This window comes from Canis lupus, chromosome 22 (assembly GCF_003254725.2).
Source record: "Canis lupus dingo isolate Sandy chromosome 22, ASM325472v2, whole genome shotgun sequence".
NCBI lineage: Eukaryota > Metazoa > Chordata > Mammalia > Carnivora > Canidae > Canis > Canis lupus.
Window position 1 is genome coordinate 5,375,731 of NC_064264.1, and position 14,732 is coordinate 5,390,462.

General features: G+C 42.8%; 1 long non-coding RNA gene across 1 annotated transcript in view; it reads right to left on the bottom strand.

Moving 5' to 3' along the window:
* The window catches only part of LOC112678874 (uncharacterized), a 108,936-nt gene extending 96,457 nt beyond the window's left edge, over window positions 1–12,479 (bottom strand). The window contains exons 1-3 of the long non-coding RNA XR_007405065.1: window positions 5,600–12,479; window positions 2,785–3,160; window positions 1,901–1,959 (exon numbers count right to left, since the gene is read on the bottom strand). This is a non-coding gene — a long non-coding RNA (uncharacterized LOC112678874). The remainder of the gene's footprint in view (window positions 1–1,900; window positions 1,960–2,784; window positions 3,161–5,599) is intronic.
* Window positions 12,480–14,732: the final 2,253 nt, after the last annotated feature.

Genomic DNA, 14,732 nt, shown 5'->3' on the forward strand with positions numbered 1-14,732 from the left:
ATAGGGATTTATCTTTCTCATATAACAAGAGGTTTGGGAGTTGTTAGTCCAGGGCTAGCCTAGCAACTCCACAGTCATTGAAAACCCAGACTCCACCTATCTTTCCTTCCACCTTCCTAAGCAGATTAAAGTGTTGTTGCCTCATGGTTATAAAATGACTGCTTAGCTCCACCACCATGCACACTTTCAAGACAGTAATAAGAAAAGGTGGAGGAATTAACCTAGGTCCCATCCCTGTGGTACAAAAGGTGGGGCAGATGCTCAGGCCTCATACTTGGGGTTAGGAGCATATTTTAGAGAGACAGGTACAGGAGAGATGTACTTTCTTCTCCTGAATCTATTGGCCTTGACTCAGGGCTTCATGGGCTGGAAAGAAGGGACACCTTGGTGAATTTTTTCTGCTCAGATGTTCTTTTTGCAATACGTACAAAACACCATATATGCTGGTGACCTTGGACCTGATAGCCTTGGTTGAAGGGCCTCTGCTTCACATGCTTCCAGAGATGCCCCCTGCCACATACAATGATCATTTTTACAGGAAAAGTGACCAATAGTTTAGAAAGCAGCACCTTAGGATTACAGTATATAACCTGTGATGGCTCATCCCTGGACTGTCCTGCTAATCCCACCCCTTACCTCTTTCCCACACCATCATCAGCACCAAACAGAACCACCCAAAAATACAACAGGTTCTTACCTCATGGCAGCTGATTGGCAATTCATCCCCACCAAAATCTTAGCAAATAATAACCAAGCATCATGTCCTTAGGAGCACCAGATATTAACTGGCTACTGTAGAAGTATCCAAAGCTCTTTCTAGAGCCTGGGAGTCATGGGTAGTTACTGCCCTGACCTAAGAGAAGAGGTCAGTTCTCTGGAGGCAGCCTGCCTCGCTCCCTTCCATCCCACTGTTGGTTCTGGTTCTGGTTCCGGTTCCCCCCAGAGGCTGGATGGGATTTTCCGCCACTCCAGACTCGAGAGGCCAGCTGCACCCATTCAGCAAAGACAACTCTCACAAGTGGTGTTTCTGGCTGCGTAAATTGCCCTGCAGCAAAAAGAGCTAGTGCTAATTTAGTGTTCGTTTCTCATCAGCTGAAATGTTTTTATTTTAGGAGGGAATTGGTGAGCCATAATTATTATTGATCTCTGTGACAGCAATCAGAGAAAGCTTTCGTGTACCCTCAAAAGAGCAGGACCAGAAATAGATACAGTGTCTTTCTTGGCCAATCAGAGTTTCTTCTTGCTCTAAATTGATTTTATAGCCATCGAAAGAAAAAAAAAATGAAGTTCTACATAGTAAATGTCCTAATCCCTCCCCCCTTACTCCCCTGCCAGTATTTAAGAGGCTTTCACTAGGACCCTAGCCATAGTCTTAGAGAATGTCTTACCTGACTTTCAACAGATGGATGTTAATGGGATATTTATTTACAGAGTAAAATTAAATTGGAGCTGCATCTTAATGCACAATTTACATAATCAGCTTTGTTCTGAACTGATGAGCTGTTTTCAACAGCACTTGGGACCTTGCCGTCACAGCTGCCTCAATGCTGTAGCCACTGAGAATAGAGATTAAACAATTTCCTAAAGCTAGAAGTCTTGATGAGGATCTATTATCCCATCCTGGAGACCTCATAATTTCTCTAGACACTGGCATGGGATCAAAGTTCCATGTTCACTTCTTGCCACCATTCAGGATCAAAAGAAAGATGTTCAATGTGCATTTGGAAACCATTACAGTCATGGCTAATCTCCACGCTACCCTCACTTCTAAAAAGTTGATGGCATTTCTAGTTTTAGAACACCTCACACTCCAAACAACACACATAATTACCAACTTGCCACACCATGTGCTTGAGGAGCCTGGAGGAAATCTTTCTAATGATGAATTTCATTGTAATACCTGTGCACATACGGCTGGTCTCCAAGGAGAGCAGATCATAGGCAAGACAGGTTCAGAGCCTGGAGGGGCACAGGGAGTAAATGTTGAGGCGGAGAGCCAGGCTGGCAAAACTGGATCCTTAATAAAGAACTGTCATCTCCTTATCCCTACCCCAGCCCAGAGTGCAGTACATTGACCATATGCTTCCTGTCTTTCCAACCCATATGAGCTCGACCAAGGCTATGAAAAGCACTGCTTCTGAGACAAGTCAGAGTAATAAACACTTCCTGAAAACACGTTAAGTTTGTTTTAACTCTCTCAACAGCCTTAAGAGATAGCAATATTATTCCCCTCTCCTTTTACAGATGAGAAAACTGAGTCCTAAAGAAGTAAGTAGGCCTCAACTCCCCCAGTGAATTAAATGGAATAATCAGAATGTGAACCTAGGCTGTCTGGTTCCAGAACACAACTTTCGCACTATGCTCTCTGCAGTCTCAGGGGGCAAAGTCTCAGTAGACCAGAAGTTCCCGCTTAACAGTAAGAAGAGGCTTAAACAAGACTTCCATTCCTTGGGGCTGTGTTTGCTAATGTCCGTTCTTACATTGGGCAAACACATAAAATCCAGAAAAGGAAGGTTGGTTTATTTATTTTTTCCTTCATTTGTTTATTCATTACAAAATGGCTTGTAAGGCATACTTGAAATATAGTAGAAAGGGCAAAGCCATACCTCCTGGAGAGCAAGCAGTGTACACCACTGGAATCTCTACAAATGTGGGATTTTGTGATGTCAACTGTTTGTCTAAAGAAAGTCCAATTCTGACAGAAAGGTTTATATACATGAAACCTGTTCCTAAAAATCACTGAGATCATTAGAGAAAACCAAAGGTAGTAGGAGAAACATTCACCTGGGAGTTAGAGGAGTCCAGAGACTCTTCTACTGGTTAGGCATTGAACTCTCAACTCATGGATCTATGTTTCATGATGGGTTAAATGGCTATTGAAATCTTGTTCGTGCGTAAAATCCCAATTCAATTCCATTGCAGGCTTCACACTTGCTCTGGAATGTTCCAGGAACCACGAGATGAGAGAAGAAAGGTGGTTAGCTTCCTTGGTCAGGTAGTCAGTCCAGGCAGGAGAGCACAGCACAAATATGATGCAAAATTAGGGAGTACCTGGGGACTCAGTCGGTTGAGCATCCAACTCTTGAGCTCAGCTCAGGTCTTGATTGTAGGGTCATGAGTTCAAGCCCTGCATTGGGCTCTACGTTGGGTGTGGAGCCTACTTTAAAAAAATATATGAGGCAAAATTAGGAATGTATTTGCCTCCTAATGGGGATGCCCTTTCATGGGTTCAGTCTGTTGAGGTACAACATCTTCAACTGAACATAATCCAGTCATTTACCCCAGAATGCCTGGTGTACCAGAGCCTCCTTGCCTCTCATTGCTTTACTAATATTTGCCTTGTCTTTCCCCTTGCCCCAGGATCCTGCTGTTTACCCATACTAATGGGTACTAAATGTTTAAATGACCTTTCTCAGAGATATTTTACTTTTTAATAGGGGCCTGCTAGAGAGATAGTGATTAAATTTCAGTTGCGTTTCTAAAACAGTAGCAATTTGGGGGCAAGACAGCAAGTTGGGAGAGAGATGACCATTGTAGTAGGTTGAATGATGGCCTCCCAAGACATATGTCCATTTCTAACCCCCAGAAATTGCAAAGGTGAGCTTTTTGATGACCTTATGTATCTTTGTAGATATAATTAAGTTAGGATCTCAGAATGAAATTGTCCTGGATTACCCAAAAGAGCTTTAAACCCAATGATAAGTGTCCTTATAAGAAACAGAAGACACAGGGCACCTTCGTGGCTCAGTTAGCTAATCATCTTGACTCTCGATCTCAGCTCAGGTCTTGATCTCAGGATCATGAGTTCAAGCCCTGTGTTGGGCTTCATGCTGGGCGTGGAGCCCAGTGGAGCCTAGTGGAGCAAAGCCTAGTGGAGTGGAGCCGAGTAGACTGGAGTGGAGTGGAGTGGAGTGGAGTGGAAAGGAAAGGAAAGGAAAGGAAAGGAAAGGAAAGGAAAGGAAAGGAAAGGGAAGACACAAGCGTAAAGGATGTAAAGATGGAAACAGAGACCAGAGTGGTGTAGCTATAAGCCAAGAAATGCCTGGAGCCCCCAGAAGCTGAAAGAAGCAAGGAGGAATTCTTGAGCCTTCAGAGCTTAGTCATGATCATGGAAGCTATCTGCCAAGTTGCAGACCCACGCTCTTTGTGGCATGCTTCCCCACCAGCCCTACATACCTACATTGAAGATGGGGAGTAAATGTCTACATTCATGAGACCCCAAATTGGGATCATGAAGAAAAACTCAGAGGAATAAAATCTATAGTGCCAGGACATGCTGAAGAAAGAACATCATAATTTCCTAAAATACTACAGGAAGGTTTAACATAACAAAGGAGACTAATAGAATAAAGAAATAATGGAATTAAAATGAGAAAGGAAATACTTAGACAAATATGTGACTGTCAAGAACTAAAATTAGTCTGCAAGATGATTTCTATAGGTAGGTGATGGAAGACTTGTCACTCGGAACAGTTAAAGCTAAATCAGTCTGCAGGATACAAACAGAAGTGAAATGCATCACCAGGGCCATATTCAAATAATTCAGAAAGAAAAAGAAAACTATTCTTTGAGGTAAAACAGTGCTCTCTGAAAATCTGCACTTAATCTTTGTGCAAATCAAATTTACCTGGCAATTGCTTGTCTACTTCTTTGCACAAATCAGGGTTTTTTTTTAATGCATGCAACTTTCCTAGGAGTACCTAGTCAAGGTTAGGAAAACATCCTCTACCAGCAGGACAACCAAGTTACCATAAAGATTATTTCAGCAGACTCCAAGATCTGACTTCTAGACACCAAAGTCTCTCTCTAGGTGCTCAGGTGGTACAGGTGCAAATGTGGGTGGGCCCTGTGGCTCTGGTATAGCCCCATCTTTAGCCCACAGCTTCATCTCTCTGTGTCTCCCTCACCTACACAACACAGCAGATTACTCCGAGGGCAACGACATGGTTGTTTGAGCTAACCCACCACTGTGACACCACCTGACCAACCTGCTCTGGCCACAGTGTGCCCATCTATAGAAGGAGGAGGAAAGATGGGGTGTCCCCCACCCTCCCAGCACTCAGGCCCAGCTGCCCTCACAGATAAAGCCTAGAGAGGGAACACGCTTCACCTCCTTCGTAAGTCAGGGAGGCTTTGCATAAGCTCCCCATCATAAGTGATTCCCAACAGCAAATAAGGGTCCTCTTCTAGCATGCTTGTTCAGATCACATGTTAACATGCTAAGAGACACGTACAAAAAGGCAATGACGTGGGGCATTTTTACTATAAATTTTCTAACTCTATTGTATGTAAATAGTTATCAGGAGCATGCCATTTAATCTCATCTTTTTCTCCAAAGTAAGTTACTTCTATTTAAAATGTGAAACGTTCCTGTCTCTCACCCTCCCCATCCCACCCCACCAGCAACCCCCCCCCCACCCTTGCAGCCCCTCCATGATCTAGACCCTGTCTCTATCTTGGATTCATGTCCTCTTTCCTTCTGCCTCACCCCTCAGCTCAGCCACACTGGCCTCCACACCAGGCTGCTCCTACCCCAGGGCCTTTGAATGTGCCACTCCCCGCCTGGCAAAGTCCCCCATCCCCGACCCCAGTTCCTCACATGGCAGCTCTTTCTCTTCATTCATCTCAGCTCAGATATGTCAAAGAGCCTTCCAACGTCTGCTTTCCACTCCAGCACATAAAGACCTTGGGCATCTTCATTCCCTTCCATTCTCACAAGAAAGTCTTTAAAGACTAGAGATCAATGACTCTTCTTACAGAAATCAGAGAATTGGGGTTCCAGGGAAAACTGCCACCCCTAAGCTGGAAAGACAGAAAGGAGGATACAGGGAACCACAATTTACCGGCACAGAAACTTCTGTGGGAATCAATCCTGTACTAGGGTAGGAAAATCAGAACTGTGGACAACTCTGAGAGGGACCCATTTATGGAGGACCCTCACGTTTTTGTGACTTTTACCTCTAGGAGTTCCACCAGATTCTCATATGGAAGACTAGGGAAAAATCCGCTCACGCTTTCTGCAGAGAGAGGAGAAGCAGTAGCCATTTTGAAAGACATCAGAACATTCTATTCAGGCAGCCCGGGTGGCTCAGGGTTTTTTAGCGCCACTTTCAGCCCAGGGTGTGATCCTGGAGACCCGGGATTGAGTCCCATGTCAGGCTCCCTGCATGGAGCCTGCTTCTCTGCCTGTGTCTGTGCTTTCTCTCTCTGTCTCTCTCATGAATAAATAAAATCTTAAAAAAAAAAAAAAAAAGAAAAAAGAACATTCTATTCTCCTTAATAAGGCCACTCTCAAGAGAAATGGTTTCATCAGAGCCTACCTAACCTGCTGGGGTTTTATCAGAGCCCACCTGGTCTTGGAAAGGAAAATACTTAACTCCAGCCCCTCCAGCCATCCTGTCCCTCCTAAATGAGGGAAATCTAAGGGGCACCTATGAAGGTCAAAGCCACCAGCCCCCTGAAAGACGGAGACTACAGGACACTCTCTTGCCCACATACCTTCACATCACATGGATGAGGATCCTGTATAATAATCAGGGAATATAACTAAAGACCTGCACAACTTGGATCTTATTTAAAAAGTCTCAAAGAGGACTTTCCTGACAATCCTGTCTCAAACTGCCATACACACCTTGCAACCTAACAGCTCCTTCCCTATTTCTTCGTAGCGTTTAGCATCACCTAAGATTATCCTGTGATAGGATTACCTGTTTGTCTTCCCTACTAGAATGTAAACCTCATGTCTGCACTGAACCTCAATGAGCCCCCAGTGTCTATGACAAAGCCTGGAACATAGTCAGGTGTTAAAAGAATATATGGCAAATTACTGAGTAGCCCATTGGCGTATGCCTCATTAGCCTGCCGTTTTCACTCATGACGTATGTTTTGATGCGTTCCTCTTCTTTGGATCTTTATACACACACACACATATATAAAGTATGTGTACGTGCTTTGTGTACGTATAGATAATATGTGTATTTTATATATACACTGTACTCTAGCTAGCTATACTCTAGTTCTTTGTGATGAAGGATGACTTAATGCTGCTATCCATACACACACATATCAAAACTGTTCCATATTGAAAGACGTCAGCCGCGGTCACTGGGCAATCTCTATCAGGTACACAGTCATGGAGAAAGGAGAACTTTGTAGTGCAGGGTAAGATTTAGGGTTAGAATAAGATTTGGGATCATGTTTGCCCTCATATCCATTAATATTTCTTTGATAGTGCCACCATCCACTTGCTCTATTTAAAAGATCTTTTTTTTTTTTCAGTATATGGGAGCAATTCTTAGATACTAAAATTAGTTAATGTCAAAGAAAGCCTTGGTAGTTTGAATATTAGCAAACCCCTGGGGCCCCTGAAATCAAACAAATGAGTTAGACTATGATGATCACGTCTTCCCTTGCTAACACCATAAGGATCTGTTGTATGTAGCAGATGGCATACAGACTTGCTCTCTCATTACACCTTCCCACAGTATGCCACCCACATCAGGTCAAAGTTAATTCTTGGGGCAGCCCCGTTGGTTCAGTGGTTTAGCGCCACCTGCAGCCCAGGGCATGATCCTGGAGACCTGGGATCGAGTCCCACGTCCGGCTCCCTGCATGGAGCTGGCTTTTCCCTCTGCCTGTGTCTCTGACTCTCTCTCTTTCTCTCTCTCTCTCTTGAATAAAATCTTTAAAAAAAAAAAAAAAAAGCTAACTCCTCCCCACCAAGAGAGCCCATTATCCAAATCACTGCTGTAACCTCTGTCCCCTTTCTCACTTAAATATCCAGAGGCATCACTGCCTCCTTCTGAGGATGATCAATGAAGTAAAGGGGTCATTGTGACCTAACCACAGTGTCCTATTAGAGCTACCTAAGGAGGACATTTCCATCTTAGTGACCTCTAAACAGTCTTGAGTGAACATTTCTACAGCTGTTGGGCTCCAACCATAGTTCTAAAGGGAGCATGTCCTCCAAACGTGTGTGTGTGTGTACATGTTTGCAAGATCAAGATGTATGATTTTTATAAACTTTTGGTTTTTACAAATGACAGCATCACTCTCTAATCTTGACCCTGAATCGGTGTTTATATATATATAAATAATCTTGGAAATGGTAGTTTTCTACCAGCCAATAGCCTACAGACTCTAACAACTAAAAGAACACTAAATCCTCAGGGCAGCAGCAGTGGGGATATAAATCACCATGAGCATCAGTATCAGACCGTTTCCTTACTAATGCACAATTCTCTCTCCTCTTGTCTCCCTGTTTGGGATATCATGTTCCTTCTCAACCACTGCTGTTAAAAAACAGTAAGATTGCTAAGAGAGAAGTGTTCTGCTATATATTTTTAATGCTACTGACTTCAGTATTCCAATATTTTGAGCCTTATGATCCATTGCTGGTGGACAATTTAAATCAGACCCCATTAGCAAAGGGCACAAAAGCACTGAGTTTTTAGCTAAACTACCAGCAGAAGAGTACTATGGCTGTCGTCCACACAACCCCTTGTGTTTCTTAGCTACTGAGCAGCTACTGTGTTCCTACTGCCTGACACTGTGCCAGGCAGTAGGAATTTCTGGATGATTAGCCTTGTCCTCAAGGAACTGTAAGATCAAGAGGAGGGACAGATATAAAAACAAACTACTTCTTGGGACGCTTGGGTGGCTCAGCAGTTGAGGGTCTGCCTTCGGCTCAAGGAGTGATCCCAGTCCCGGGATCAAGTCCCACGCCGAGCTCCCCACAAGGAGCCTGCTTCTCCCTCTGCCTGTGTCCCTGCCTCTGTGTGTCTCTCATGAATAAATAAAATCTTTAAAAACAACAACAAAAACAAACAAAACAAAACAACTTCTTGGAATATGCGATGAGTTGATCTGGTAAAAAAAAAAAATCCCATGGTTAGGAATAGGGAAGACAAAAAAGAGGGACCCTTGGCCTAACCTTGAACATTAGGAACATTTTCTGAAACAAATGATTCTTAAATTGAGTCTTGGAGGATAAATAAGAGTTGCAAGATACAGGAAGAGTCAAAACATGTTCCAGATACAAAGAATCACATGAGCAAAGAATGATACCTAAAAGGCTGAAGACATTTCCACATTATGACCACAAAAAAGCCAGAGTGGTGGGAGGTGGGGCCTATGAAAGGAGAGAGGTCTGAGCAGCTTGGATTTTACGTCATAAGCCTTTTTTCCATTGTGGCACACGTAGTAAATTATACCTGCGTGGAATATGGGGGGGAAGGGGTGATAAATGAGGCTGCTCCCAACCCTTTGAGCTAAAGGAATCAATATTTCTGTACACCTATAATCCAATCCAGCATACTAGTAGGGAAGGTCCGCAAAAAGAAATAAGGAGCCATTAAAAGCTTTAAGGGAGAGTTATAACACAGTCCAAGTTGTGTTTTAAATGGCTCACTCTGGCTGTGGCGTGGAAAATGGACTTACTTAGGATTAGACCACAACAGACAAGCCAGGAGCTGAAGCAGGTTGATGGCTATACAGATCAAGAGAAAGAGACAAGTTCAGAAAACTTGGAGGAGGTCAGACTGGCCAAATTTGGTGATTTATTACATGTAGGAAAAAAGAGAGAAAATGAAGTATGTCTCTCTGGTTTCTAGCAGAGGTGTTGAATGAATATATAAATACATACATTTATTTTGTCCAAAAGATTAAGATCTTTCTCCATTAATCACACCGCACATACAGAACTAGAGAGTTTTGTTCGTGTTTTAAAGATTTTCTACGACAAACACACACTAAGGGTGTTTGACATCCTCTCTTCTTTTCCCTCTGACTACCAGAGCCAATACTCTTAAAGGGATACAATTTTAAATGTTAAGAAATAAATCTGATTTTCTGTGTGACAGGCTGACATTAAATTCTCCTTAGCTTGGGGCCCTTGCCATCTTGCCAGATCTAAGAGCACTGCAGGGGGCCTTCCTCGGCTTAAATAGCTCCTTTGCCTCTATTCTTTCCAAGATATCAGGTGTCAAGATAACACCATGGGTCTCAAGTCCTTCAAACGACCTTGAGATTAATGAAGCTAACCATTGGGCAATATTGGTACATCACATCACAACTCCAGTGAACACCTTTCTGAAGAGTTCTAAATCAAAGGGGCTTTAGACACACCAAATGATACCATTAACATTCCCTGGAAGATACAAAAAAAAAGGTTCAGGAAACCACACTGGTTTGCACCTATACTGAGTGCATCGGGCCCCTTTCAGGTCCTCGGCAGGCCAGACTACAAATAATATTCGCCCATGCTGGATGGATGCCCCAGGAATTGCACAGAATTCTCCTCCTGTAAAACAAACTTAGGTTTCTTACATAATACATGGATCTAGTTTGACTCAGATGCACAATGGGAGAAGTTATATTGTAGACTGGGTATTAGATGCTATTGAATTGGGTTAATTTGGATATAGGTATGACAATAATATAGTGGTTCTATTTTCTTAAAATGAAACAAAATGTCTATCCTGAAGTACTTATGGGACATCTAGGATTTGCTTTTAAAAACTACCAAAAGAAAGAAAGTGTGGGGGGTAGGAGATAAGTGAAGATGGGCTGTGGATTGATCTTGGGAAGCCACGTAATGAAGGCATAGGGGCTCATTATAGCTTCTATGTGTGTGTGAGAAAATTTCCGTCCTAAAGCTTTGTTCTACTTCTACTTCGTACATTGACCACCTATTAGATCTGAGTTCTCAGAACCATGTTAAGCCGATCTGCATTAGTTTTGGGCAACAAACTGGGGCTGGGTAAAGGCAGATCTTTCCAAGTCATTGACCCTGCTGCAGTAATATAATAATCATAGCCACCATTCGTTAGTCCTCATTATATTCCAGATGCTGAGTTAATCATTTTGGGCACATTAATTTATTCAATCCTCACACTAAATCTGTATTTAAGAGCATAATAAGCAGCTCAGATGCCAACTTTAGACAGCCTTTCAATACCATAAAAAATTATTGTAGCTAAATATACTAAAATTTTTTTTCAAAAATCTTTGAAGCAGTTTTCTATGAATTATTCTAAATTCTATAATTTTTTAGACGCACATAAAAAGAACCATGATGAAAGTGGGTAAAACTTCTTGAGTGTTTACAGTGTACTAGTCTCAGTTCTAAGCACTTTCTATGTATTTTCTTATCTAATCCTCACAACAACCTGTAAGGTAGTATGATGGATTAAGTGTATTGATGGTCCTAATTAATGGATGCCCTATATCCATGAGGAGCTGGGATGCATTTCACATCCCTCGAAATCTGAACTGGCCTCACAACTTGCTTTTGCCTATAGAATGTGGTCAACAGAAGTAAGGACAGACCAGTTCCAGCCTAGATTTCAAGACACCTTGCCTACTGCTTTCTTTCTTCCTCTTGAACCCTTGCCTCTGCCATGGGACTAAGTTTGGGGCAACTAGCATGCAGATGAGACACCACATGAAGGAGAGCTAATGGGCCCTGTCATCCAACCACTGGAAGCAGAGCCACCACCTAACAACCTGCCAGCTAACCAACAATAGGTTGAGCAGATCCAGCCATGACCAGAACTGCCTGGTTGAATCCAGCCCAACTGAATACATGATTAGAAGCCATTAAGTTTTGGGATGGGTTTAGATGCAACAACAGCTAACTAAGTGAGATAAGCAGGTGCCACTTGTTTTCACTAGAAAAAGGAACCATGATAGAAAGGTGTCTTGCCTGAAGCCTCATAGTGAGTGGTGAAGCTTTGAAACGTACTCAGAAGCCTGACTCTGAATTCCACACTGCTAGTGCAGAGCTCTTCAGAGTAGATGATCTTCACTAAAGACATGGCAAGATGGGAAGCTACTGGGCTCTAACACCCAATAGCCCAATCATGACCAGAGATTACTTCCAACCACCTGGCAACACAGATGTCCCCATCCTTCCTCACTAGGCCAAGTACATCTTCCTAGAGCTCTGCTAGCCCTTCCCAGGAGAAGGGATCTGAGTATAATCTCCAAGAGACAAAGAGGCCATTTGGTTAAATTTATATTGAATTCTAAAGGAGCCCAGTAGGGACCCTGAGAAACAGTGATGTGTAACAGAATTGCGAAGGCCAGAAGAATATAAAGTAGTAGCTGCACTCAAGTCAGAGACCCACAGTAAACAGTAAAGTTTTATTTTATCCTAAAGACCTTGGAAAGCTAGTGATGCATTTTAAATAAGAAAATAGTGGGATAGCATCCACACATTTAAGAAAATCAGTCTGACTGCAATTGCAACATGGAGAATGGGCTGAAGGTAACCATGCAGATCTGGAGATGAATGCAGAGTTGAGCAGTCACCCAAAAGATGACGGTAGCCAGGACTAGGGTCATGCTCATGGAAATTGAAGGAAGTATAAGGATCCAAGAGCTGTTTAGGAGGAAGGATCACCAGGACCTGGTAATGGATCAAATGAGTGAAGGAGAGGGAAAAGGCGAGGATGCCCCAATCATCAGGCCACAAAAGGTACTTACAACCTGGTAATTCTACTCTGTTCCACAGTGTTCCTGAGTGATGACTAACCAGTTTCTGAAAACGATTTGGGCTCAGTCTTGCCATGGTGAGAAGAATTCTGATGGAGGGCTCTGAGTCAACATATCTGCAAAGAATAAAGGCAGGCTTAGAGAGAGAAAATGTCAAAAATTAAACAGCCACTTGTCTTGACAGCATTAAAAATAATCTGTCACCTGCTCCTAACTTTGTTCTTGGTTACAAAGGCCATTGTTTGAGTGAACAAAGAGGGTTAAGGAATTTGGAAGAACTATTTACCCAGAGAAACTGAGAAGAGCTCAGGCTGGAGGAGATTTGCATGTGAATGAGGAAGGGGGTGGGCAGCTACAAACACAAACATTCTGTGCATAGCAAATAACACAACAGCTCAAAATCTCATTCACTGGAGAGAACATGGTTTTCAGCAACTGCTGTGGTAGTTTCGGATCTGAAAATGACCTGGCCTTTTAGTAAGAGCCATTTCCCATCTGATGAATCAAAAATTCAATCCAAGGACAATAAACTGGTTAGTGAGGACTTAGGGTCTCCACCTTCCTCCATCAGAACCTTGCCCCAGCATGCCCTCCTCTCAGCCACTCCCCATGCTGCCCAAAGTCACACTGGACTCTGTCAAGCATTCACCACGTGCAGACTGAGGTCACTCCATATTATGAAAAGTCCTTAGAAAAAGGGAGAGTTCAAGAATAGAATCTGAGTATACAAAAGCAAGAAGATTTTCTTCAGAGTTGTTTTGATTCTGGTTCCTCTCATTGGCATACTCTGCTACACTCAGAATGCCTGTTCTTACATAGGTGATTTTCCTACTGGAATTCCTTCCCTAAACTAATTCTGGGGAACTTTAGTTCCCATTAACTAGCTAGTTGTTTTAGGTTGTGAATATTCTTCTCTATTTGACCTGACCCTTAACTCATGGGCCCTACACAGGCCTACGGATAGGACTCAGCCAATTCAGTAGGAAGATTCAGTTGACCCCAGCAACCAAGAGTGCCAGTTAGCCATGCCAAGAGCCAAATGGGAGAGGGATAATGCTTAGCTCTCTAAAGCCAAACCCTAGAGGCTCAAGCCAAAATCATCCCTACAAAGAGAAAACAGACTCAGCCATTAGTGACGGACCCAAGGAGGCAGAGTGGAAAAAGGAGCGGAGATGTTTAAAGGAAGTGCTCCCTGAAGAACGAAATTCACTGTGTTCCTCAAGAAGTTAGCTCCCACCAAATGTTAGCTAATCTGTGACAGATTGCACCATACAATGAAACATTGTTTTGAAGTAAATCTTCCCCACTCCATAAAAATGACATTTTATGGCTTTTCTTGCTAATTTTTCACCCATTTAGATTCTGCTTGACAGAGAAAGTTGACATAGTTAAGTAGTATTAAGTCCTCTGAGCTCCCTCAGCTGGCAAAAAGCCCCCACCTGCTGTTATGTAGATTAATCCAAGTTAAATATTTGTCACACACACATAGGGAGAGTCTGCCTTTTGTCTTCCAGTTGTCTGGAGTCACAGAAATCAATTTGATTTCATCCAAAAAAAAAGAAGAAAAAGAAAAAAATCCTACACCCTGGGGTTATCATATTTACTTAAACATATGGCATATCATGATGCCCTGCATGATGCATTTACCAAATGGAGGAAAAAAACAACTCCCAAGGGCCAGAGGCCCATTAGCAACAACTTCCTATTTATCAAATTTGGGTGGCAACAAGGGGATGAATTACTGAGCTTCTATGTGCACATCAGTCCCCTCTCCTCCTGTGTATAGAATAGATGTGTAGTCACTAATTGGTAAGAGAAAATACTATCCTTGTTTTCCTTCATTTGGAATCTCTGACACTATTTTGGGTAAGACTCAACAACTTCCCAAATCTGGAAAATAGGCACAAAAAACATTTTTAAACTTAATTTTCAGAGGCCAGGCTTACTTGGCAACATGATCTACTAGGAGTTTGAGATCTGCAGCCATGAGGTCTGTGTTGAAGTCCCTGCTTGGCTCTTATTAGCAGGCTAACCTCTACTAAATCCCTGGCATTCCAGTCCCTAAAGCTGCAGAAGAAATGGTAATGTCTGCCACACATGTACCGAGGATCATGGGGGTCACACCAAGTGCAAAGTGCTGGGCAACTGCCTTTCACTCACCTTCTGGAGGTTACCCAAGGCTCAGAAATCTAGCCAGCATGAGCAATGGGTTAGGAGTGAGGATATTCCAGTCTCTC